We start from the raw sequence: 23,753 nt of genomic DNA on the forward strand, positions 1-23,753 counted from the left end.
ACACTGTGAAGCGAATGGGATCTGACTACAGTCGCAGCAAATAGGTTGTTCGGTGCAGAGGAGAGCTTTGAAGTATTGAATTCTGATTGATGGGCCAATCATGCTTTTCCTTGGCCATGCTGCTACAGAAGATAATATGTCAGTGTCTCGCGGAATTGTGATGGCGCAGGCAAATATCGACGTTACACTGCTGGAAATTCCTTTTTTCCAATGTGTATGCAGTCTGTGTGTAAAATAGCTTAAATATTGAACTCTTTCTTATAAATAATTCCACTCCATCTCAGTGTGTTGTATTTTCTCCTTTCACTTTACCTGTCATTGTGCCTGCACTGAAATTGATTTGCTCCTTCTGCATGTCTTTAACAGTCTGGGTGATATGATGCAGTTGTACTGATCCACCTTCTGACAGGATTTTCCACTTCACTTCAGCCCGCCCTAACTTCGGTATCTGATACCATTCCCGTTGTTTAGGTGTTAAGCGCTCGTCTTAGATCCAGCCTGCCCTCACCCAAAATAAAAGCAAAACTCAGTCACACTGTGATCACTGCACTCCAGGAGCATCTTCACTCCGACGTCATTGATTATTCCTAGGAGAAAGTTAGGACTGCAGGTGCTAGAGATCAGAGTCAGGAGTGTGGTGCTGGAAAAGCACAGCAGGTAAGTCAGCTTCCGAAGAGCAAGAGAGTCCACGTTTCAAGCACAAGCCCTTCACCAGCAATAAGGTATATGATTCGGGACTGAGAGATAAATGTTAGGGGTGTGGGGTTGAGGGGAGTTAGCTGGGAAAGCGATAGATGGATGAAGGTGAGGGAGAAGATGATAGGTTAGAAGGAGCAGTGATGGAATAGGCCCAGGTGGCGGTGCCAAGTTTGAGGCTTGGGACTTGGGGGAAGAGAAATGAGACATTGTTCAAATCCAGACTTATCCCGTGAGGTGGCAGAGTCCCAAGGCGGAATGTACGCCGTTCCTCCTCCAGGTATTGAGTGGTTATGGTTTGGCGGTGAAGGAGGCCCCGGACCTGGACGTCTTTGATGGAGTGGGAGGGGGAGTTGAAGTGCTCAGTCACGGGATGGTGAAGTTGGTGGGTGCGGGTGTTCCAGAGATGTTCTCTGAAATGATCTGCAAGAAGGCATCCTGTCCCCCTGACGTAGAGGAAACCACACTGGGTGCAACGGATGCAGTAGATGACATTGGAAGCGGTATCGGTAAATTTCTAACGGATGTGGAAGGATCCCTTGGGGCCTTGGACGGAGATGAGTGGAGTGGTGTGGGTGCTGGTTTTACCCTTCCTGCGGAGGCATGGAAAGATGCCAGTAGTTGGGTGCGGGCTTATTGGGGGTTGTAGACCCAATGGGAGGAGGATCTGGGAGGGAATAGCCTTTTCAGAATCATAATAGGGATTGGGGGGGTTGGGGTCTGTTTGGCGATGGCAGAAGTGGTGAAGTATGATGTGTTTTATATGGAGGTTGGTGGGGTAAAAGTTGAGGACCGTGGGGTTCTGTCCTTGTTGCGGGAGGGGTTGGGTTCAACGGCGGTGGTGAGTGAAGTGGAGGAGATGCAATGGAGGGCATCGTCAACCACGTGGGATGGGAATTTGCGATTATTGAAGAAGGCGACCAACTGGGACTTTCTGAGGTGGAATTGGTCATCCTGGGAACAGATGTGATGGAAGCGGAGGAATTAGGAATAAGGGATGGCGTTTGTACACGAAGTGGGGTGAGAGGAGATGTAGTATTGGTCGCTGTGGGAGTCGGTAGGCTTGCCGTGTATATCTGTAATTAGTCATTCCCTTGAGATGTTGATGGACAGGCCCGGGAAGGGGAGGGAATTTGCCAAGATGATCCAGGTGAATTTGAGTTCGGGCTGAAAAGTGTTGGTAACGTTGGTGAACTGTTCAAACTCCTCGTGGGATCATGCAGTGGCGCCAATGCATTCATCAAAGTAGTGGAGGAACAGGTGGAAAGAGGTGCCAGTGTAACTGCGAAAGACGGGCAATTCCACGTATCTGACAAAGAAGCAGCCAAAGCTAAGTCACATGCGGGTGCCCATGACTACCCCTTTGTCTTGGAGGAAGTGGGAGGATTGGAAGGAGAAGTTGCTGAGGTTGAGGACTAGTTCAGCCAGGTGGAGCAGGGTGTCGGTGGATGGGTACTAGTTGGGATTGGGTGAGACGAAGAAACAGAGGGCATGCAGACTTTCATCATGGCAGATGGATGTGTACAGGGACTGGACGTCCAAGGTTAAGATGACGCATTGTGGGTCAGGGAAACAAACGTCTTGAAGGAGATGAAGTGCATAGGTGGTGTCACGAACGTAGGTGGGGATTTCCTGGACTGGGGAGACAGGAAGGTGTTGAGATAGGAAGAGATGAGTCGGGTCGGACAGGCGCAGTCTGAGACAACAGAACTAAGGAACGAGGTAGAAATGGGGAGTGTGGAGTTCATGTAAAATGAGGTTGGAGACTGTGGATGGGAGATTCCCAAGAGGTGATGAGATTGCGATTGTCTGGGAGATGATGGGAGGTGAGGCTGTTATCGGGGGCAGTAGGAAGAGTTGTCTGCGAGTTGGAGCCTGGCTTCAACAGTGTGCCTCACGCCGACTCACAAGCATCATTCCTGATGAAGGGCTTACGCCTGAAACGTCCATTCTCCTGCTCCTCGGATGCTGCCTGACCTGCTGTGCTTTTCCAGCATCACACTTTCGAATCATTCATTATTGCGGTTTCATTTCACACTACCAGGTCCGTGCTGTCTGTTTGCCTCCAGAAAGAACTGTTCTCATAACGTGCTGCAACATCTGCCAATCTCAAACATAAACAGAAATTGCTGTAAAACCTCAGCAGAGCTGGCAGCATCTGTGCAGGTGAATCGCAGTTAACGTTTCAGATCCACTGGATCCGTCCCTCCACAGATGCTGCCAGACTTTCTGAACGTTTCCAGCAAACTCTGTTTTTGTTTGATTTTCAACATCGGCGGTTCTTTCGCCTTTTTTCTTATTTTCTACGAATATGATTTGGCTCAAGACTATGTTAAATGTTTTGAATATGACTGCGATCGAATGGCCAGATTGCACCAGCCCGCTACTGCTACTTGGTTCACATGACCAATGCCTTTCCACTTGGTCACTGTGTCCTACAGCTGCACGGCATATAAATTAACAAAATTATGGCATTCTCTCAGATTGGTAATCAGGAGCGAGATTGTTTGAATTGTTGAAACAGTAAGATAAACTGAGAAAATATAGGATGTTAAATGGAGAACCAGAAGGGAAAGAGAGAACAGTGAATGATAGTGTTCTGGAAAAATTTAAATGTCATTGCTCAAGATTCCGAAAATGCTATCATTCACAAACATACCACAATTTGGAATGTAACTTTTAGGACAAGCAGCAGATTACAAAATCTTAGTCTGAAACTCTTGTTGCAACTGCTTTAGTTTTAATGAATGCGCACATGGGCTTAAGTGCTGTCATGATCTCCTAAACTGTCGAAGGAAATCCTTGCCTTCGAGAATACGCGGCGAAAGTTCACTGATTCATCGCAGTAATGGCAGGACTGTCCTCTGGAAGCATGTAAGTACAATTCTTCAATGCTCCATGGAGTTTCGATGAAGAGGTGAAGGGAATGTTTCCATTCACAAATTAATAATTCAGTAGAACTCAATACAGGGACACATGAATTGATGAGCAAAGTGGGCAACAACACGGACAACGATACAATAGCTACGACAATTACTATGTGGAAAGTGTTGATTTCAGATCCATGGTGGCATTTCGTAATGATATTTACTGTCCAGAATCAGTCTGCACTGGAATGACTAGAGCCCGACTGTGATGTATTTGAACTTCAGTTAACAATAGAAATAGTTGAGACTCACTCAGGTCATGGAGATTTAGAGAAATTATATTTAAAAAGCAAAGAGTTCATCACGTAACTGTGAAATCTTTAGGTCACCCTCAGTGGGAGCATTGTGTGTAATCCTTTTCCTCATTCTCCACCAAAGACATGTGAAGAGGTTAGCAAGGGCACAGACACTGCTTACTGAATATCAAGATATTAGGAAGCCCAGGGATGGGGTTTCCCGAGACATAAAGACATCATAAAGGATAGAAATGGTTTCATCGGCATGGTAGACAGAATGAAGGAGTTTATTCACGAGATGTGGAAATTCTGGACCAGAAACACTCAAATTTAGAAGTAAACAAAAGAGATTTTCACATAATGTGACTTTTGAAGTAACTAAATCGGGAAAATTCCCTCTTTCGAGTGAATCAACAACTTTAGTTGGAGCTTCAAAACTATTAGTGAATGATTAAGAAAGGATTGGATGAGAGTTTCTTCCACTCAATTAAGTTACTGAAATCCTGAATGACTTTCCAGAAATAAAATGTAGATTTCTGATTTCGTAGTGTTTTAAAAGATGCACGAACAAACGTACAAGGAAGGAATTTATCGTTGAAAGAAAGAAAACGTGTGGATGTGGATTCATTTCAAATCTGGCTGTTTTCAGACACAAAGGCATTTCATGAACACGTACAGCTGAATAAGACTGAGTACAAAAAGTTCATGGATTTGAAAGGTGAAGGGGGGTAAATGGGGCTGATGTCCTAAAATAACTGCAGACAGAATAATTGCATCCTAATGAGTAGCAAATGAATCGTCACTTGGAGACACAACACCTACTTTAAAGATTTGATCACATTCACATGATATTAGGTGTATTTCACGCTTTCGTATCTCCCCCACCACGTAGACGCTGTCTTTTTGTATTTTTAACCCTCGGCAGTTCTGTGCAGCACACCATTTCAACTGAACGATGCTCAGACTAAAATTGAAAACAATATTCCGACGGTCCTATGCAATCAGTCTTTTTTATTATTATTACAATGACCATTGCGAGTTTTCAACAAACTGCATAACATGGGAACCAGCTCAACATCGATTTTCCTGGAATTTAACGCAGTGCACATGGGAAACGTCATCCTTCTACTAAAAAATCACCTTCGGCTCTCTCTCCACACATGTCTCTTTACGTTTTAAATATTTGCAGTATGTTTGTTGATCAAGGTGTCATTATCCAGAAAAGGTAGTTTCTCAATCCACAAAAACTGGTACTTTTCCAGAAACTTGACTTTGCTCAATAACACCTTCCATCCGTACCTCCTAACACGACGACAAATCGAAGCTGCTCCATGTGAGGCTCAAACTTAAAACTTCGGCAGAGCACAGCCCACTATACTGGCACAGAGATACCATGCACTGGTCACCTGCAGCACTGAAGCGACACATTACTGCTTGCCTCACATTCCTGGCTGTACCTTAACGGTAAGGAACCGAGTTTCTCTGATTCCATAGCTGGTAACTGGCATTATGCGATCAACTTCACCAGTGGTTCTGACCCCGTTTGAGAAATGTGGTGAGCTACTTATTGCAAAGATGGGTAGTTTGTTGAAATGTACAAATTCAACATTGCATTCCCTGACCCATGAGCCTTTTATTTTGTTTTTCATCGGTAGAAATGCTAAAATCGTCATCTTGAACACACTCAATGACAGATGTCCATTGTGTCTCTGGCATCAAATTCCAAAGTGTAAACCCCCTCTGAATTCTTCCACCACACTCTGCTGTTTGGGAAGTGTTCCTGTTGTGGGGAATGCACTTCTCCGTGTGTCAACTGCTGCTCCCAGCATGCGCTCTGGCACTGCACTCATTTTCCTTCTGACACTTGCTCACTGTGTTGCTGTGATCATAAAGTGACTTGGTGTCGCACGGCCCAGGAAAATGATACAGTTCAAGGTTTTTGCATTCTTGAATTCAATTGTCAGTTTAGCCTTATTTAGGATTTTGAAATTGTCTGTCCTGTACACAAGGGCGTGTCAAAAATACCTGAGCGGAAGAAAGGTGCTCCGAATAATAACATTGAGCACTATGCACTCTCCTCCAGTTTGGAAAAAAATTCCTCAGACACAACTTTACATCTCCTCCTGACACTGGCTCTCCACTCCATTGACTTCAAATCTTCACAGAATTCAACAGATCTTGTTGCAATCATTTCTTCATTTTTGCTCTGATCACTGTGAGCAGAGTGTCACATTTGGAGTGCGCTTGCCCCACAGCCCAGAGGTCAGACGATACTCTTGGAACCATATGTGCTATTTATCATTTCACCAATACCAAGGAGAAATATCTGTGTACATAATTTACGCAATTCATAAGATCAGAGGGATAATCGTCCGTCTGACGAGGTGGCCGAGAGGTTAAGGCAATAGACTACTAATCCATTGTGCTCTGCACGCGTGGGTTCGAATCCCACTCTCGTCACTATTGCTGACGATTTTCAATGTGGCTATATTTGGATGATCACAGCTGTCTTATTGAAATTGGAACTCCAATAGTGTGTTTATATGCATTGACGCTATTATAAAGTCTCAAGGAATAATTTGAGCCTGATGCCTAAACTGCATTGAAATGTAGATTGAATTGGAATAATTAAGAGGAACGCCATTTTCTTTTCCAAGTCAAGTTGCCGTGAACTTTTATTGTCTGAAAGAGATCCAGGAAAACCAAATAACGAGAGATGCGAAGTGCATGTTTGTGGATGGGATTCTTAATGAGTGTTTTGTCAGATGTAATCTGTCGAGGTTGGGTAGAAGTGATTCACCTTGGTGAAATGAGCACAGAGAGACAGCACAAAACAATGGAGATATTTCAAAAGTGGCAGGGGCTGGATGTAGGAGTACCGATAACTGCTGTAAATTCACAGTGGAGAATTGTCGATGTGGGAGCCGTGCATGGGCAAGGACAGACTTACACATTGGTCTCATCCTTTCCCCTTGCTCTAGCCATTGGTGAAGGCTGGACATAAGACACATATAAACACAAGATTTGGGAAACAAGCTCCCTCTCGTTCTACACACACTTGATGCATCACATTGAACTATGAAAAACTGGAGAAGTCAGCAAGGTAACTGCAGGGACTGAATCTAAACTGTGGATCAATAACCGCAGATTAATGCAGCATAAACATGAAATGATTGAAACAGTCTTTATTCGCATGTCATTTCGTTCTAATATCCGTGTGGCTGAATGAAGCAGCAGTGAACCCCATTTTTGCCCATAGACTGAAGCACGCAGACACATTTCCCCAAGAGTGACACCGGCCTCTGGAGAAAACAAGCACAAAGTAAGATTTCACCCATTTGGCTGATATTGTCCCATTTCAGACTTCAACACCAGTGTCTATTTACAGTAAAGAAAGGAAGCATTAAGCCCCTCCCGTCCCAGTGTTCCTGGCCCATTCTTTCCCCATCACTCTGTAGTTCGTACTGCCTCACCTCGTTCGTGCTGCCAAACGGGATCATTGCTCACGCCCGTATCTTTCCTGTCCTGCCGAACCTTTTTCCTCAAGTTATTGGAATGAAAAACAGGAATGGGCTATTTCAAGCACTTTTCTAGTTTACAAGACCAGTGTTATCACCACTGAGCCAGCACGTTGCCAGCTCAGAGAGAAGGTCTCATACATCAGAAACTGAAATGCAACAGATGATTGGATAGCCTCAGTATTGTAAACCATCCAACAAGACCAGAATAGAGCTGAGGGGATCATGCACAAAAGGATGGCAGAATAGAATGATGAATCTCATGGTGTCCAGGGTGGTGATACCAGAATTCCTTCCTGGTAGCATAGTGATAAGAATTCAATGTTTTCACTGTCATGGCTTGTTAAAGGTTAACATTTACAGTAATCAATACGAAATACTGCTGATCTTCCGAAGCAGAATGATGCTGTGCTGCAGTCAGAATCGCTTTCCTGCATGTTTCAGTTCCGCATCAGCAATGTCAGCTGCAATGAAGAACGGAGGGGGTGTCAGGAAAATGGAAGGGGATTGATGGTTTGTGAGAGCTAACGACATGCCTAGTGGAGCCAGGTTCAATGTCGGTAAAAATATATTGGTTTTTCCGTTAACTTTAGTATACTGATCACTCCAAATCAATTACCCACATTTTCTGCCCTTTGTGTGTAGTTCTTTGTACATTTCACCTCGGTTCAGTGTTCGGGGGGACCACGCATTTTTAATTTGCCACATTTTACTCAGGTCGGTTTTCCAGCTTCAAATTAAGGCCAACAATTTTAGGAACAGAGAGACACCATTCAGACCATCAAGTCTGTTCAGCTATTGAATGGTTTCATGTCTGATCTGCAAACCTTGAACTGCACTTTCTTGTCTTTCCCCATAACGCTTGATATCTTTGCTGTTTGAAGATCTGCCGATCTCAGCCTGATTACACCTAATGACCCTTCCTCAACAGCCTTCTGCTACAAGAAATTACACAGATCCTGAACTGTCTGAGAGAATAAACGCTTCCTCATCTCTGTGAGATCCGCATTCTAATACGAAGTTAAATATCGCACAACACCAGGTCATCGTCCAAGAGGTTTAATTGGAAGCATTAGCTTTTGGAGAGCTGCGCCTTTGTCAGGTGGTTGTGGAGTACACAGTTGTAAGATACAGAATTTATAGCAAAAAATTACAGTGTGACGTAACTGAAATTATACATTGAAAAATAACTTGATTGTTTGTTAAGTCTTCCATCTGTTAGAATGACTACGTCAGGTTCATTTCTTTCTTATGTGAATCGCAAAACTTTCTTTTCATAGTTACACGCTCAGGTGAACTTTACCAATTGGTGTCAACCCAGATAATTTGTTGAAGGTGTTCGTCCCTGTGTGCTGTGTCGATGCCATAATGTTTAGACTGACGCTAAACTAAAAAAAAACACGCTGCAGGCAAGGATGCTTTGAGGCATGGCACTTTGGTGAAACTGAGCAGAAGCTACAGAACGGATGAATGGCGAATGCATATCAATTAACAGACCGGTGTGCCCCTTCCCTGTTGGGGAACACTTCATTGTCCAGGACATTCGACCTCAGACCTTCAGGTGACCATCATCCAAGGCGGACTTCGGAACTGGTAGCAGCTGAAAGTGCCCGAGCAGAGGCTGATAGCTAAGTTCGATATCCATGGTGATGGCCTCAACCGGGACCTTGGGCTCATGTCACAGTACAGGTGATACCATTACCCTCCTACACACACACACTCGCATATATACGTTTGTGTGGTGAATTGTACTTGCAGAGTTACATTGTACTTTGCTCATAAACTGCATGAATCCATGGAATTCTTCTGTTAAATCATTTTGTACGATTAGTATCAGTCTAAACATTATGGAACAGACGGCAACGCACGGGCAGACACCAATTGTTAAAGTTCATCTGAGAATGTCACTTCAAAATAAAAAAAAATGCGCTTTACATATGAAAGAAGTGAAGCTAACACAGTCATTCTAATAGATGGGAGACTGAGCAAACAATTAAGGTATTTTTCAATGTATAATTTCAGTTAGATCACACTGTAAACTTGTTCTATAATCTCTGTGTCTTACAACTGTTTACTCCACAACCACCTAATGAGTGAGCAGAGGTCCGAAAGCTAGTATCTTTGCTGTTTTGTAATGTCAGGGATTCATGTTCAATTTACGATTTTCATAAGGAACAACAAATATTTTTCCCTGACTGGAAATCAACATTGGGAAAGAGCAGTGACAGAGCTGAATTTCAACACTTTCACAACAAGGAAGACATATGCAATGCTTGCAAATTTTCTTGGTGACTTTGTTTTAGCCTAATTAGTTCAGTTGAAAAATGACTGTCATTGAGTTTTAAAAGCATGGCGAGAGGCCCTTCAGCCTATTGCATCATTATCAGTCATCAAACATCTTGTTTGTTAACACAGTTTCCAGCACGTGACTCATTTCCTGGTGTGTTGTATAATTTCAAGTCTTCAGTTAAATTGTTATTCAATTTCTTAAGGCCTTAAGTGGTACAAAACACCTCTGTGAACTAACAGTACTGAGAGTGAAACTCTTTCTTAGAGCCGATTGTCGGTTTTCCTCAAGGTCTTGCGAAAAACGTTTATGCACTCAGATCTGAATTGGCTTACCCTGTTTCTTCTTCAGCTTCCTTATTCTTTCTATTAAATGGTTTAGGTTCCAGTACAGACACGAGGTGCAGGTTGCAGAAGTCACGTGTTTGTACTTTCACTGATACTCTGTATCGCCAGGAGCTGCTGTCCTTCCACACGCTGATTCAGACAGCACTGTCCTTCCTGTGACATTTCCCATGGAGAATGGAAGGACAGGCACTAATAACCCGCACTTGGGAACGGAGCGGCAGTTTTAAAGCATGTACACTGCCCCCGCGAGGAATCGAGCTCCTATCTCCCGCATAACATGCGGCGACACGAACCATTATACTACAGAGGACAACACTTTCAAAGCAGACACTTCAGCCCATTGTGGCTCCATTTGTCAAAAACAACTTCTTAACGACCCGAATCGCTTAGCCCATAGCTTTATAGGTATTGGCAGAACATATTCAAATCTGAATATTTCTTCAGCTTATAAGGGTTCCTGCCTCCCTGACACTTACAGACACAGTGTTGCAAATGCCTACACCTGCCGGCCTATAACGCTTTTACACACATCTACTTAAACCTTTCTGTCTTTCTCATTAAATTTCTGGCCCACTATGATCGATATCTCCGTCAATGGGAAACGCTACTTTCAGTCTACTTAATACATACCCCTCATGATTTTGTCCAAGTTAACCATGTCTTGTCGCAAATTCCTCTGCACGGTGACAAACAATCCAAGTCTGTCCTGTCTTTCTTCATGACTGAAACTGTTCAGACCAGACACTATCCGAGTGAATCTCTACTGCACCTTTCCCAGTGCGATCACATCCATGGACTTATGTGAACTGCAGATAATAGTCTAGGTAGAACCGAATGAACCGTTTTTACGTTGTCGCACCAGCATGTGGTGTGGCAATGCAGCATTTATCGCCTTGCGGTCTGGGGACACGTGGAAGCCAATGGAGACATGGCCGGCAGCTTCCTTCCCTCAAGGACGTAAGTGAAACATATGGGTTTTTCAGACAACGGATTTGGCATATTCTTAATTGGAGGTATTTCTTGCGTTCATATTTTACCATTGTCGTGGTGTGGTGGGAATCGAACCCATCCACCTTGGAATGTTACCAGGCGTTTTGTATTACAATCAAACGATAATACCAGCAGGCTATCGCAGAAAGCCGTCAGGGCTGATCTATTCCAATAGAGTCTCTTTTTTCCCAATTATTCTCTGTGTCCATTTATTGAGCCTCACGTTCCAATAATCTCTGGTTCATGTCAGTAAAAACCGTTCAAGGAGAATTGATCACACAGCTACGATATCCAAACGAATCGAAGAATTTAAACGTGCAAATGAAGAGATTGGGGCATGGTCATCCAGCAACAGTGAGTAGATGGTATCAACGTGAAAGTGTATGATAGATTGTGCAATGCCTCAGTCAAATGAGACGAGGGTCGGGAAAAGAGAGTTAGGGTGAGTGGGAGGGAGATACATCTTCAAGAACTTTTGGGGTTAAATGCTGATACATGAAATGCAGAAATATCAGAGAACGAAATGATGGAAAACAATTCATCACCTCGGAGAATATTATCTTTTAAAAAGGAATTTTTTTTACCGTGTTTCACCAAAAGTAAAAGTTTGAGAGAACTGACTGTCATGATGTCGAGTCGATCCGAAGTCATAGCAATCACAATGCAGCAAACGAAACACTAAACGGTTGCAGCACACCACAGACTACGCTTGCCAACTGCAGCTAGTATTTTAGCAGAGGAAATGTCAGGAATAATACACAATATCAGGACTTAACGACAGGCATGTGGGAACTCAGAATGGGCTGAATCTTTAACTTTAACGTCCTCAGAGTCTGTGGAGATTCCATTAATGAGAGCATTGGAGAATGGGATTAATGAAACTCTCGAAACTCATGGGACTGTGCAGGATATTGTTCAAATATATGGTTCAATAGCATTATAGTTTAAAATCGGCTTTTCCATCACTTTGCCCACACAAGGCAATAACAACTGCTGCAGGCAATCACACTTAATTCCAGTACCAGACTCGGATTCAGGGAAACTGTGTGAAGCAGCCATGAAGATCAAATTCGAAGTTGGGAAGAAATGACGGGAGAGCAGCACGTGTATTTCTGACGTCAAAAACGGGGCGAAGGGAATACTTGCCCCCATTTATAATATTATACCCATAAGCAGTATATGTTGTTGAGACAGCCGATTGGCACATCTAAGGAGTGTTAAGACTTTAACTTTGGGGTGGCAAGGTTCGCAATTTCATTTTCATGTTTGGATCCATGTTTTTGACATTGGCGGTAGCCACTGCCTTTGCTGGCGTCAGCTCAGAATCAGCTTCTTGTTCCCAGTAAATACTGCAACCTGGAGAATGTAGTGTTGTACTTATTTAATAAACGAGTCACCCTTGGAGACTCAGACACGGAACTGGTAATGTTAAAATTCGTCGAATAAAACCTGGAATGAAAAGCTGACCTCAGGAACAGAGAACATGACTTTAATTTCCTGCAATCCCATTTATGCATGTCCCTTACGCAGGGCATGCTACCATCTTTACCCAATCCTGCCTACTTGTGACTCCAGGGCCAGAACGACTTAGCTGACCCTTAATCCGAGAATGCCGACCGTGTGGGGACGCAGGCCATTCGGCCCTTTCAGTCGACATCATCCCTCCGAAGCACATCCTATCAGACTCACACCCCATATCTATTCCCCTTCATTTCCCATGACTGATTGCAGTAACCTGCACACCTTCAGACTGTGGGAGGAAACTCACACAAGCAAAGAGAGAATGTGCAAACTGCACACAGTCACACGACATTGGGATCGAATCCATGTCTCTCGTGCAGCGAGGCAGCAGCAAATCAGGATGAACAACAAATGCCGTCCTGACCAGCGACATCCACACCCAGTGGGTATATCGGGAAGAATAAAAACACATTCACAACATGGACAACGAGACTTGCGTCTGCGAGGACATGATTTGAACCAATCGTTCACCCTGGGTAGTTACAAGGACACCGATATCACAGAGAAACCAGCGCAATGCGGGATTCAATTACCTGCTGAAGTGGAAACTCATTTACTCAGTCAAACTGGGGACAGACTGTTAAACAGTTCCGTGTGTGACGAGGACTCAATGAGCAAAGCAAAATTCCAGAGTAACCAACAAGATTACATATCCCAGAACGAGATCAATTAAACTGTCAATGCTGCACTTAATCCCAACCAGCTGCCAGTTTAATACCGTCAAAGTCATTGACTCACGTAACATTAAAACAGGCCGTTCACTCCTACCAGCTCATACTGAAAATAATGCCAAACTAAACGTGTCGCATCTAACAGTTCCTGTAATTGTTGAGGGTTAATAATGCCCTTGTATTATTATTATTACTGCATTGTTAATATGAATGTCCAGGTTTAATTATGTTCAAATCCTGGTTTGGCAGATGCTGGAATTTTATTTCTATAAATACCTAGAGTTGAAGAGTCTAATGATGATGTTGAATCAGTTGTTGTAGATCTGATTCACTAATGCCTGATAGAGAAAAAACTGCCAAACTTATCTTCGTCTGGCTGGCATGTGACTCCAGATCCATAATATCGTGGTTGATTCCGAACTGCCCTCTGGGCAATAAATAATGGACTAGGTATGAATGAACAGCTATTTTTAAATCCCACTGAAACTTTCCAATTCATTTATCTAAATATCCTGTAAACATTGTAAATGTACTTTCATTCATCACTGCCTCAGGAAGTGAATTGCACACATAACCCATCCTCTGTTAAAAATAAGCCTCTCATGTCTTATTTTAAATCTCTCTCTTTTCAACGAAAACATTTGCCCTCTCGTTTTGTCGTCCCCCTCCTTGGAGAAAAGACAGTTCCAGTTAACACTATCCGAACTCTCAAAAAATTATAAATTTCTATCAGGACGCCTTTCAAACTCCAGTGCTCGAGTGAAAATATTCTCAGCCTATCCAGACTTTCGTTTTAACACAAACCTTCCCCACTAGCCATACGCTGGTATACCTCTTCTAAACCTACTCCACCTTAATAATTTCCTTGCTATTACTTGGCGACACGAACTGGACGCAGTACTCCAGAAAAGACCTCACCCAATATCCTACTCAACTTCAACAATACGTACCAACTCCTATGCTCATAGGACTGAGCAACGAATGGAGGATGACAATTATTTTTAACCATTCTGTCGATATGTGAAGCAAACTAAAAAGAATCATGCACCTGCGTCCCTAGCCTCCGTTTTCCACAACGATATGCAACACCCTATCACTAAATGTGTAAGCCCTACCCATATTTGATGTAGCAAAACACAATACCTTCCATTTATCCAAATTGAACTCCAAGTGACATTTTTCAGCCCAAAGACGCATTGGAATACGATCCTTCTGGAATCTTAGATCACCTTCTTTACAGTCTCCAATTCTGCTGTCCTCTGTGAGCTCATGAACCATGACTTCTATGAGTTCCATTGTTTTCTCATATTGGTCAACGATTTTTAATTATTTGTCGTGGTGATCATTTAGCAGTGTGCAAGTTATGTAACAATTAGTCATGCAGTTAACCATGGGGAAGAAAGCCATAGACTGCAGGGAGATCGGAAACAATTGGCAAGAAAATGTGCTGAAATGAATTCAATCCAGTGAAGTGGGTGACAATGAACTTGGGGAGGAACAATGATAAATGTTGGATACTGAGTGGTTTACAGTAATAAAAGAGAAATTGGAGTAGGCATTCAAGAATTTTTGAAGGGGATTGGACAAGGGATCAAGTAGTCTCGAGGGGTTGGAGATATTTTCTGTTCTTGATCGCAGGCAGGAATATAAGAGCAGGGAAATGATTCTGGAACTTTAGCAACTGCCTGTTCAGAGATGAGTCAGAGGACTGGCCACAAGTCTGGTCATTGCATTCATCTTTTTATGAAGAATGATAAAATAGAAGATGGAGGGCGGAAATAGACCATTTGGTGCATCAAGTCTGGATCAGCACTCAATCGGATCTTCGCTGACAATGCTCCCAGTCAGGCTTGCACGTTCCTTGGAGGAGAACTCGCAGATGGAAGTCATTCGATGCATAAGTGCATTAGACAGTAGAGCAGAAATTAAACAAGTCAGCGCAGTGTATCTGCTCTGCCATTAGGTCATGGCAGATACTTTCAAAACTCAATTCTCCAGCTTTCGCCCCATAAACCTTGATATCCTTGACAACCACGCTGCTACATACCTTAGTCTTACATATAATCACAGCCCTGGCTTCCACAGCCTTATCTGGCAACGAATTCCAAACATTCACCACTCTGGCTGAATAAGTGTCCCTTACTACTGCTCTCAAATATCTTCCCTTTTCTCCAAAGCTGTGCCTTTGGGTTCTAGTATCTACTAAAAATGGAAACACCTTCCCAGCATCCACTCTGTCTAGGCGATTTGTGCTTCTATAAGTATCAATTAGATTTCCTTTTATTCTTCAAAACTTCATTCAGTATTGGCCCAGAGTCCTCGAACATTCCTCATGTGTCAAGCTTTTCATTTCGGTCACCATAATGGTGAATCAGCTCTGAACACCAGTGCATCCTTCCTGAAATTTGAGGACCAAACGTACACACAGTAATCCAGATGTGGTCTGACCAGACTGTTATAGAGCCGCGGAAGTGCATCCCTGCTTTTATATTCAAATATTCCAAAAATAAATGTCAGCATTGCAGCCGTCATCCAAACTGCAGCTTCAATCTGCAAGTTCATCTTAAGAGAATCCTGGGCTAAAATACTCAAGTATCCTTGCACTACAGACATGTGCACCTTCATCCCATTTAGACAACAGTCTGTGTCCTTATTCTTCCTACCAAAGTGCAACACCTCACACTTATCCACATTATGCTCAATCTGCCATTTATTTTCTGATGCTCCCTACTTGTCCATATCCTCCTGCAGTATCACCGCCTCCTCAATGCGACGTGTCCTTCTGCCATTGCATTGTCTGCAAAATGACACACAGTGCCCTCAGGTACTTTACCTCGATCGCTAATGGATAAACTGAAAGGTTGTAGTCTCAACACAGCCTTAAGGAACGCCGCTTGTCACCAGCTACCATCCTGAGAAGGATCATTTTGCTCCCAATCACTGCTTTCTGTCCTGCCAGCGCAGCTTTCCTCTGAAACCATGGGCCCTTAGCTTATTCAGTCGTCTCCTGTGCGACAAATATCAAATGCCTTCATGAAGCCCAGACACATAACATCCAATGGCTCTCCTTGGTCTACCTTCCTCGTTACTTCCTCAAAGAGGATTTTTTGCAGATTTGTCAAGTATGGCCTCTCCATGACGAAACATTGCTGAGTTTGCTTGATTTTAACATGCACATCCAAGTATTCAGAAATTTCTTCCAACGGAATGGATTCCAGGATCTGATCCACAACCAAGTTTAGGCTGATTGGTCTGTAATTTGCCAGCTTTTATGTTGTTTCTTTTTAAAATGGGGTGTCACGTTTGTGATTTTTCAGTCCTATAGCACCCTTTCTGAATCTAGCGATTCCTGAAAGCTCTCCACTAACCTATCCACTATTTATTCAGTTGTCTATCTCAGAACTCTAGAGGGTACTCTATCTGATCCAGATGATGTGTCGACCTTCAGACCATTCAGTTATTTTGCACCTTCACAGTGATGGCAACTGGACTCACATCTGTTCCCCCATTCTCTTGTATGTTTGGGTATAACTCATGTCTTCCACCGTGAAGACTGGCATAAAATATTTTTTTCAGTTCCTCAACAATTTCCTTGTTCCCAACTACTTTATGTCAATTGTAATTTCCCAATGGCCCATTGTCAACGTCTTCCTCTCTTTTGCATTTATATGAATAAAGACACAACTACAGTCTCCCTTTATATTAGTAGTTGTCTTATATTTAATCTTCCCCCTCCTCATTTGTTTTGTTGTTGCCCTTTGTGGGTCTTTGTGATTTTCCCAATCCTCTGATTACCCACTGCCCTTCGCCACATTATATATTCTCTCTTTTGCCTTTCTGCTATCGATGGCTTCCTCAGTCCGCCATGGTTGCCCCATCCTCCTTACACCATGCCTCATCTTCCACAGGATGTCTCTGATGTGTCTGACGAATTACGCTCAGACACTCCTGCTACTGCATTTCCACTTTCCTGTGTTCTTGCTGGGCTCCTCTCCTCACCAATTTCACCCAGCTCCTCCCTCATGCCAACGTACTTGCCTTTATTCAACTTTAATACCGTTCCCTCTCAGGGTAATTGCAGGGTAAATTCAATCATATTATCATCACCGCCTCCTAAGGGTTCCTTCATCTTCAGCTCCCTTGTCATGTCTGCCTCATTGCACAACGCTAACTCGAATATTGCCTGTTCGCTACTTGACTCCACCACATGGAGCTCCAAACATCCATGTCGTCGACATTCCACAATTGAATTGAATTGAATTCATTGTCACGTGCACTGAGGCACAGTGAAAAGCTTTGTCTTGCGATCAATGCAAGCATATCACAGAGTTAAGTTGCATAGATGTATAAATAATATGCAAACATATAATAGGTTGTCCTTTGTGTTTGTCCGGGCCGAGTTCACCACTCGCTGTAACCGTCTCTGATCTTGAATGGTACAGGTACCAATCAAGGTAGTGATACATCCAGACAGAATGCTCTCAATTGCGCACCTATAAAAGTTGGCAAATGTATTCTCAGTGGTACTTCAAGTGATCATCGATTTGGTTTTAAATTTCCACCATCACTAACGAGATGCCATCATCAGACATATATCCCTCTCCCGTCCCTGTCCACCATCCACAGTGACCATTCCCTACAGTAAACCCTTTTGCAATCTGCCTTCACTCCCAAAACCTGAACCAAGTCGCCCATGGAGTCTGCACCCTGCATCTCTGCTTTTCTGACATAAAAAGAACGTAAAAATCCGAGCAGGTGTAGGTTTCCGGCCCTTCAAGCTTGCTCCGCCGTTCAATCATATCATTGCTGATCTTACTAAGGACTCAAATCCGCTTACTCGCCCTCCCACTGTCTCCCTTGTTTCATTTATTATTCAAAAGAAGTATCGCTCTTGGCTTTAAAAACTTTTTTTGAACGAGCATCAACTTCTTCGCTGGGCAAGGTATTCCATATATTAACATTCGTCTGGGTAAAGAAGGTTTTTCTGAACTCAGTCTAAGTTTGCTCCCTCTAATCCTGAGGCTATGCTCTATTGTTCGATTTTCACCCGAATGTGGAAGCATCCTTTCTAAATCTATCTAATCTATTCCGTTCAAAGTTTTATGTTTCAGTAAGATTGCTCCCTCATTTTTCTAAATTCCAAAGAAAATAATCCTAATCTACGCAGTCTCTTTACAGGCTAACTCCCTGAACTTCGGAATCAATCTAGCGAACCTCCTCTGCACCCCTCCGGACCCCCCCCCCCCCCCACCCCACACCCAAGTGCCAGTGCATCCATTCTCAAGGACGGGAACCAAAAATGCACACAGTACACCAAGGGTAGCCTCACCAGCACCTTGTACAGCTATAACATAACATCTCTGCTTGAACCTTCATGAACCTACGTTGGTGCTTTCCAACTTCAATCTCGATGCCCTGTTTATTCTTTCTTGATAATAGCCTCGAGCATCTTCCCCACTGCAAAAATTAAGCTAACTGATCAATAATTCCCAATCTTTTATCCATCTCCCTTTTTCAGCTGTGGTGTCACACTAGCTGTTTTGCAACTTGCACGGACGGCCACGCAGTCGGGTGAATTTGAAAATTGCCACAAGAGCACTTGCCGTTTCTCCCGCAATCTCCTTTAATACCCTGAGGTGCATTCCCTCACGGCCAGGCACCTTGTCGATCCTCAGCTCCATTAGCTTGCCTAACACTAGCTCTTCCGTAATAATGTTCTTTTCCAGGTCCTCACCTGCATTTGTCTCTTTAAAGCTTACTGGCATGTTATTAGCATCCTCCACTGTGAAGACTGACACAAAATACAATGCCTCGGCCATTTCAACACATCGCATAACTAAATGTCCCTTTTCATCCTCGAAAGGACGAACCTTTACTTTAGCCACTCTTCCTTCGTTTTATATTTTCATAGAAACTTTTGCTATCCGTCTTTGTATTCTGTACTTCGTAATGTTTATCTTTACTGTTTCCCCAATCTTCCAGGTTCAAGCTGTTTTCGGTTACATACTATGCTTACTCTTTGACTTTGGGAGCCTCCCTTATTTCCGAAGTCACGCAGATTACACCTTTTCTTGCAGTCCTTCCTTTTCACTGGAAAATACTTTTGCTGAGCACTTCTACAAAAAAAAAACTTTTTTTGGAAGTCCTCCGCTGCTCGATATCTGTCCCACAAAATAACCTTTGTTTCCAGTCTACATTAGCCAAGTGCACTCTCGTTCTATAGTGCCCCCTCTACATGCATAGGTTTTTATCTTCACACTCCCCATCTGAATTCTAAGTTCTGCCATATTGTGATCACTCGTTCCAAGAGGATCCCTAACAATGAGATCATTAATTATTCCTGTTCCATTACACAGGACCAGATCAAGGATTGCTTTCTCCCTCGTCGGTTCCATTGCATACTGTTCAAGCAAACCATCATGGGTAGATTCATTGACCTCCTCGTCAAAGGTACTGTGACTGAGCTGGTTCGAAAAAGCTACATGTAGATTAAAATCCCTAATGATAATAGCTGACCCATTTTTACAGGCATTGCTTATTGGTTTGTTTATTGCCTTCACCAGTGTAACGTTATTAGTTGCTGGCCTATAGACTGCACTTATCAGTGACTTTTTCTTCTTAGAATTTCTACTTTCCATGCAAAGTGATTCAAACTCATTCCTAATAGAACACATATTGTCTCTCCACACGGCTCTGATGTTGGCCTTGAATAACAGAGAGACACCAACTTCTTTACACTGCTCTCTAAACTTCGAAATACTCTCGTACTCATGGATATTTAACTCCCAATTGTGTCCAGCCATTAACTGTATCTCTCTAATGGCTATTAAATCATTTTCATTTGTATTGATTCATGCCATTAAGTCTTCAACCATTTACAAATGCGATCAGCATTCATGTGAAGTTCCTTCTATTAGGTGTCTTGTCCTCATGATTTCTCTAATCATATTTCCGTTTGCTTCTTGTCTCTACTGACCTGTCTATTGGCGTCTTCTCTCCTCTGTTTCCAATTGCTCAAACACACTTTCCATGTGAAGCAACACATGAACAGCACTTCACGCAACCCAATCTACTGCAATGTGGTTTCCACTATTTTGGGAAACGAAGTTTGCATTCGATGAACACATTGCAGACCATTCAAGTTCTGTCTTCAAGAAGAGTTCCAGTGAAACTCAGGGCATGCTGGAAGGACACCGCCTCAGTTTGTATTTGGGGAGTCTGCAGCCTTCCAGACCCCATATTATTTTCATTTTTTTAGGGCCTGAACTCTCCCAATCCTATCTCTCTATCAAACACGCAAAGACCCGGTTTAAACATAGCCTGCCATAACACACTACATATGCTTCGCCACTAACAGTCTCCATTAACAGCTATTCACCCTGCCAGCCAGATCATGATCCACTCCTTTGTCCAACTGTTCTTCTCTCTATTTGAACTCTATCCATCCCTATCGTTTATTCCTTACCCACATCCAACCCCCACTATATCTTCTGCAGATAAACCAACATTTTGCAAGCTATCGTCAGTTCTGAGGATGGTCACTGGACTCGAAATGTTAACTCTGATTTCTTTTTCAGATGCTACTAGACCTGCTGAGTTTTTCTAGCACCATCTGGTTTTGCTCTAGTTAGAGTCGGATACTGTGAATATTCGAATAAGAATGACTGCGCATGACCTGGTAGAAGCCTGTTACTCTGCTTGTGCAATGATCCCCTGCTCGGATGACAGAACTGTGTTCCTCTTGAAATGTTCTCTTGTGGATAGTTCCCATTACAAGGTGAGCCATCGGCATCAACTTCTTAGGTCAATGAACACAGCAATCATTTCTACCGCAATTCTATCAAGGATATGATGAACAGCAGAGAGAAAAAAAATCCCTCATGTCAGATATGAACGGATTGGAGTCCACGCAAGAAGTATCATCAAGTGGCGGTCTTTTTTCGAACAGAAAACACTGAAACGCTTTCTCACTGTAACAATGTGCCATTGGGTATCAAAGCTAAAGGCTTAATAGGCGCAAAGGCTGAAAACAGCGTCTTCCCGTTAAAATAGGTGAATGCGTTCCCTCCAATGTGAGAGTACAGTAGTTTACAGTTGTAAAGATATATGGATCAATCACTTTACACATTCAGCTGGCGAGCAGTCCCTTTGTGGGAAGAAATCTGTATAGAATGCAGGAAAATGCACTGCGAGGTTCTTGGTCAGTTTCAAATCGGATCTGAGACGATTCTGGAGGTTTTGAGAGTCTTAAACGTGGACAAATCCCCAGCTCAGAGTTGAGTTGTACCTCACGTAATATTGTGAGACAAAGGAGCAATTTATGGGTTTATGACCAATGTTTCTCATTCCTTTTTGGCCACAAGGGAGTTGGTCGAGGACTGCAGGACTACTAATTGGGTTCCACTTTTTTTTACGAGGCAGGTAGAAACAAACCAGCGAAATACAGCTAAGAGAGTCTCACAGGAGTGGTCGGGAAACGTTTGGAGAAACCTTTGAAGGCGAGAATTAATTGTGACTTGTCCAAGCAAGGTTTGAACAAGGAGTCAGCATGGATTTGTCAAAGGAGGTGATGCAAAACAGATCTGATTACATGATTTGAGGAAGTGATCAGATGTTCAAATGAGGGGAGTGAAAATGATGTCGTGTATGTGGGTTTCAGCGAAATCCCCCACGGGAGACTGATAACAGGCTAAAAACGTAAACAATTCATGATCACGAGGTGTCAGCCAAATGGATCAGAGATTAGGTACAAAGCTGGCAAGCAGTTTGATTTAAAAAATTGACATCGCGGTAAAGAAATGTACCAGGCTGACCCAGAACCGATTCTCTGCACAGATGGCAAGAATGTCCTCCCCCTAGCAGAGAGTGCAGACAGATTTCATCGGCGTACAAAACAAAGAGAACAATTTTAAAGCTGTAACAGCATAGTGGCGAAAATTGTCAAGGCTGTTTGAGAAGTTATTATCTGGTCTGGGATTAGCTTAGAATATCTGGATTCTATGTTCGCCTGTTTGACCACGACTGAGGCATTGTGGGTGCGTTCTGTGTCTGTTGGCAGGCATGATTTCTGTGTTTCGCCAACATGCTTCTGTGTGTTTTTTTTATGTGGTTATGCTGTGAGTGGGAAGTGTACCAGATATTCTCCCGCAGATCGCCCTTTGCTGAAGAGCATGTTGAAAAGGTGCAATGTAGACCAGACAATTTGCTGCAGAGATGTTCATACCTGGACATGAGCCTCATGGATACCACATGAGTTGGAAACCTGTGTGGGATTTGACGAGAAGCGACTCAAGAAATTTTACTAAATTCCATGGTGCTCATAAGAAATGCAGTTTCTGTTCACGCCAATCTAAAAGGCAGTTTCTGAACATCGTAACAGAAGTCAAAAGGTAATTAGCTCACCCCACCCCACCTCTCAGGAAGAGGTGCTAACTGCCCTTGAATGCTTTTTGTTCTCGATGTGAAGAGCTCTCACGCCTGAGTCACCTTCACGTCTATAGTTGCTAAGTGAATCACAAAGAAGGTGTTTCACCAGAGCTGCAACTGCCTCACTTCCCCACTCGTGCTCCCGTTTACATTTTCCTGCTCGTCAGTGATTTAAAGAAAACCAAATGGATGCGATGTCATTCTGTAGCCTCTCTGTCGATTGCTCCGTTTCAGTACCAACATGGCTTAGAACTCGGAGCGTACCTTAATACTAGCGACGCGATGAAATCACAAGTGCAGAAGTTCCTCTGAGAGTGTAATTTCTTTCATTGCTGTTGCTGATTGAATGACTCACGAACGTGCGAACTGGTCCAAAACATGATTCAGGACCTCTGGTGCCAACTCTTGCACGTTGAATAACGACAGACAGCTTCCAAATGAGCTCTTTCAGAGACGACTTTGGGGTACATTTGACAGACAGACTAGTTCAGGAATCCGTGGTGCGCTGTGACATCAGCGCATCAGCTTCTTTCCTGTCTTTGAACCGGGCCGCCTGCGCAAGGAATGCAAATGCCGTACTGCGTTTCGTGGAAGGATCAGAAGGTGGTAACTACACTCTCAAACAGAATGGCATATGATCAGAACCAGGTTGGAGAAAAGCTTTACAATGCTTTGCACAGTCATTAAATGGAATTGCATTACATTTCACTACGAGGGCAGATTTGGTCAAGCAAATTCGAAGGCAGGTTTGCAGATGGGAAAGCAAGCAAGAAAGCTCAGCTCTTGTCCATGTAAAAGGCTGCAGTTGAAAAAACAAAGCAGTTTCTGCCCAGTTTCGAGCTGGGGACCTTTCGCGCGTAAGGCGAACGCGATGAACACGACACAACAGAAACAAGCCTCAGCCGCCCGTACAGCAGCTCAGCGGCATCCAGCACTGAAGGTTGAAGCCATTCTACCTTTCACCTTCTTGTTTCCAATAGTTTGTTGTTTAATGGGACTTGTTTAATTTTGGCTATGTGGTGAGCATGGACGAGATACACCGAAGTATCTGTTTCCATACGATGTGCCCCAATAACGTTGTGTTGCTTACACCGGCCTTAAAGGATTACGTTTTAGCGGAGCTTGCCGTCGCAG

General features: G+C 43.3%; 1 non-coding gene across 1 annotated transcript; it reads left to right on the forward strand.

Annotated features, from left to right (window-relative positions):
• Nucleotides 1-6,237: 6,237 nt before the first annotated feature.
• On the forward strand, nucleotides 6,238-6,319 carry trnas-acu (transfer RNA serine (anticodon ACU)). Its single transcript has one exon. It is a non-coding gene; the product is annotated as a tRNA-Ser (tRNA).
• The last annotated feature ends 17,434 nt before the right edge of the window (nucleotides 6,320-23,753 follow it).

The sequence above is a fragment of the Chiloscyllium plagiosum genome, unplaced genomic scaffold (assembly GCF_037043375.1).
Source record: "Chiloscyllium plagiosum isolate Xiang-an unplaced genomic scaffold, Cpla_swu_hap1 HiC_scaffold_39, whole genome shotgun sequence".
Taxonomy (NCBI): domain Eukaryota; kingdom Metazoa; phylum Chordata; class Chondrichthyes; order Orectolobiformes; family Hemiscylliidae; genus Chiloscyllium; species Chiloscyllium plagiosum.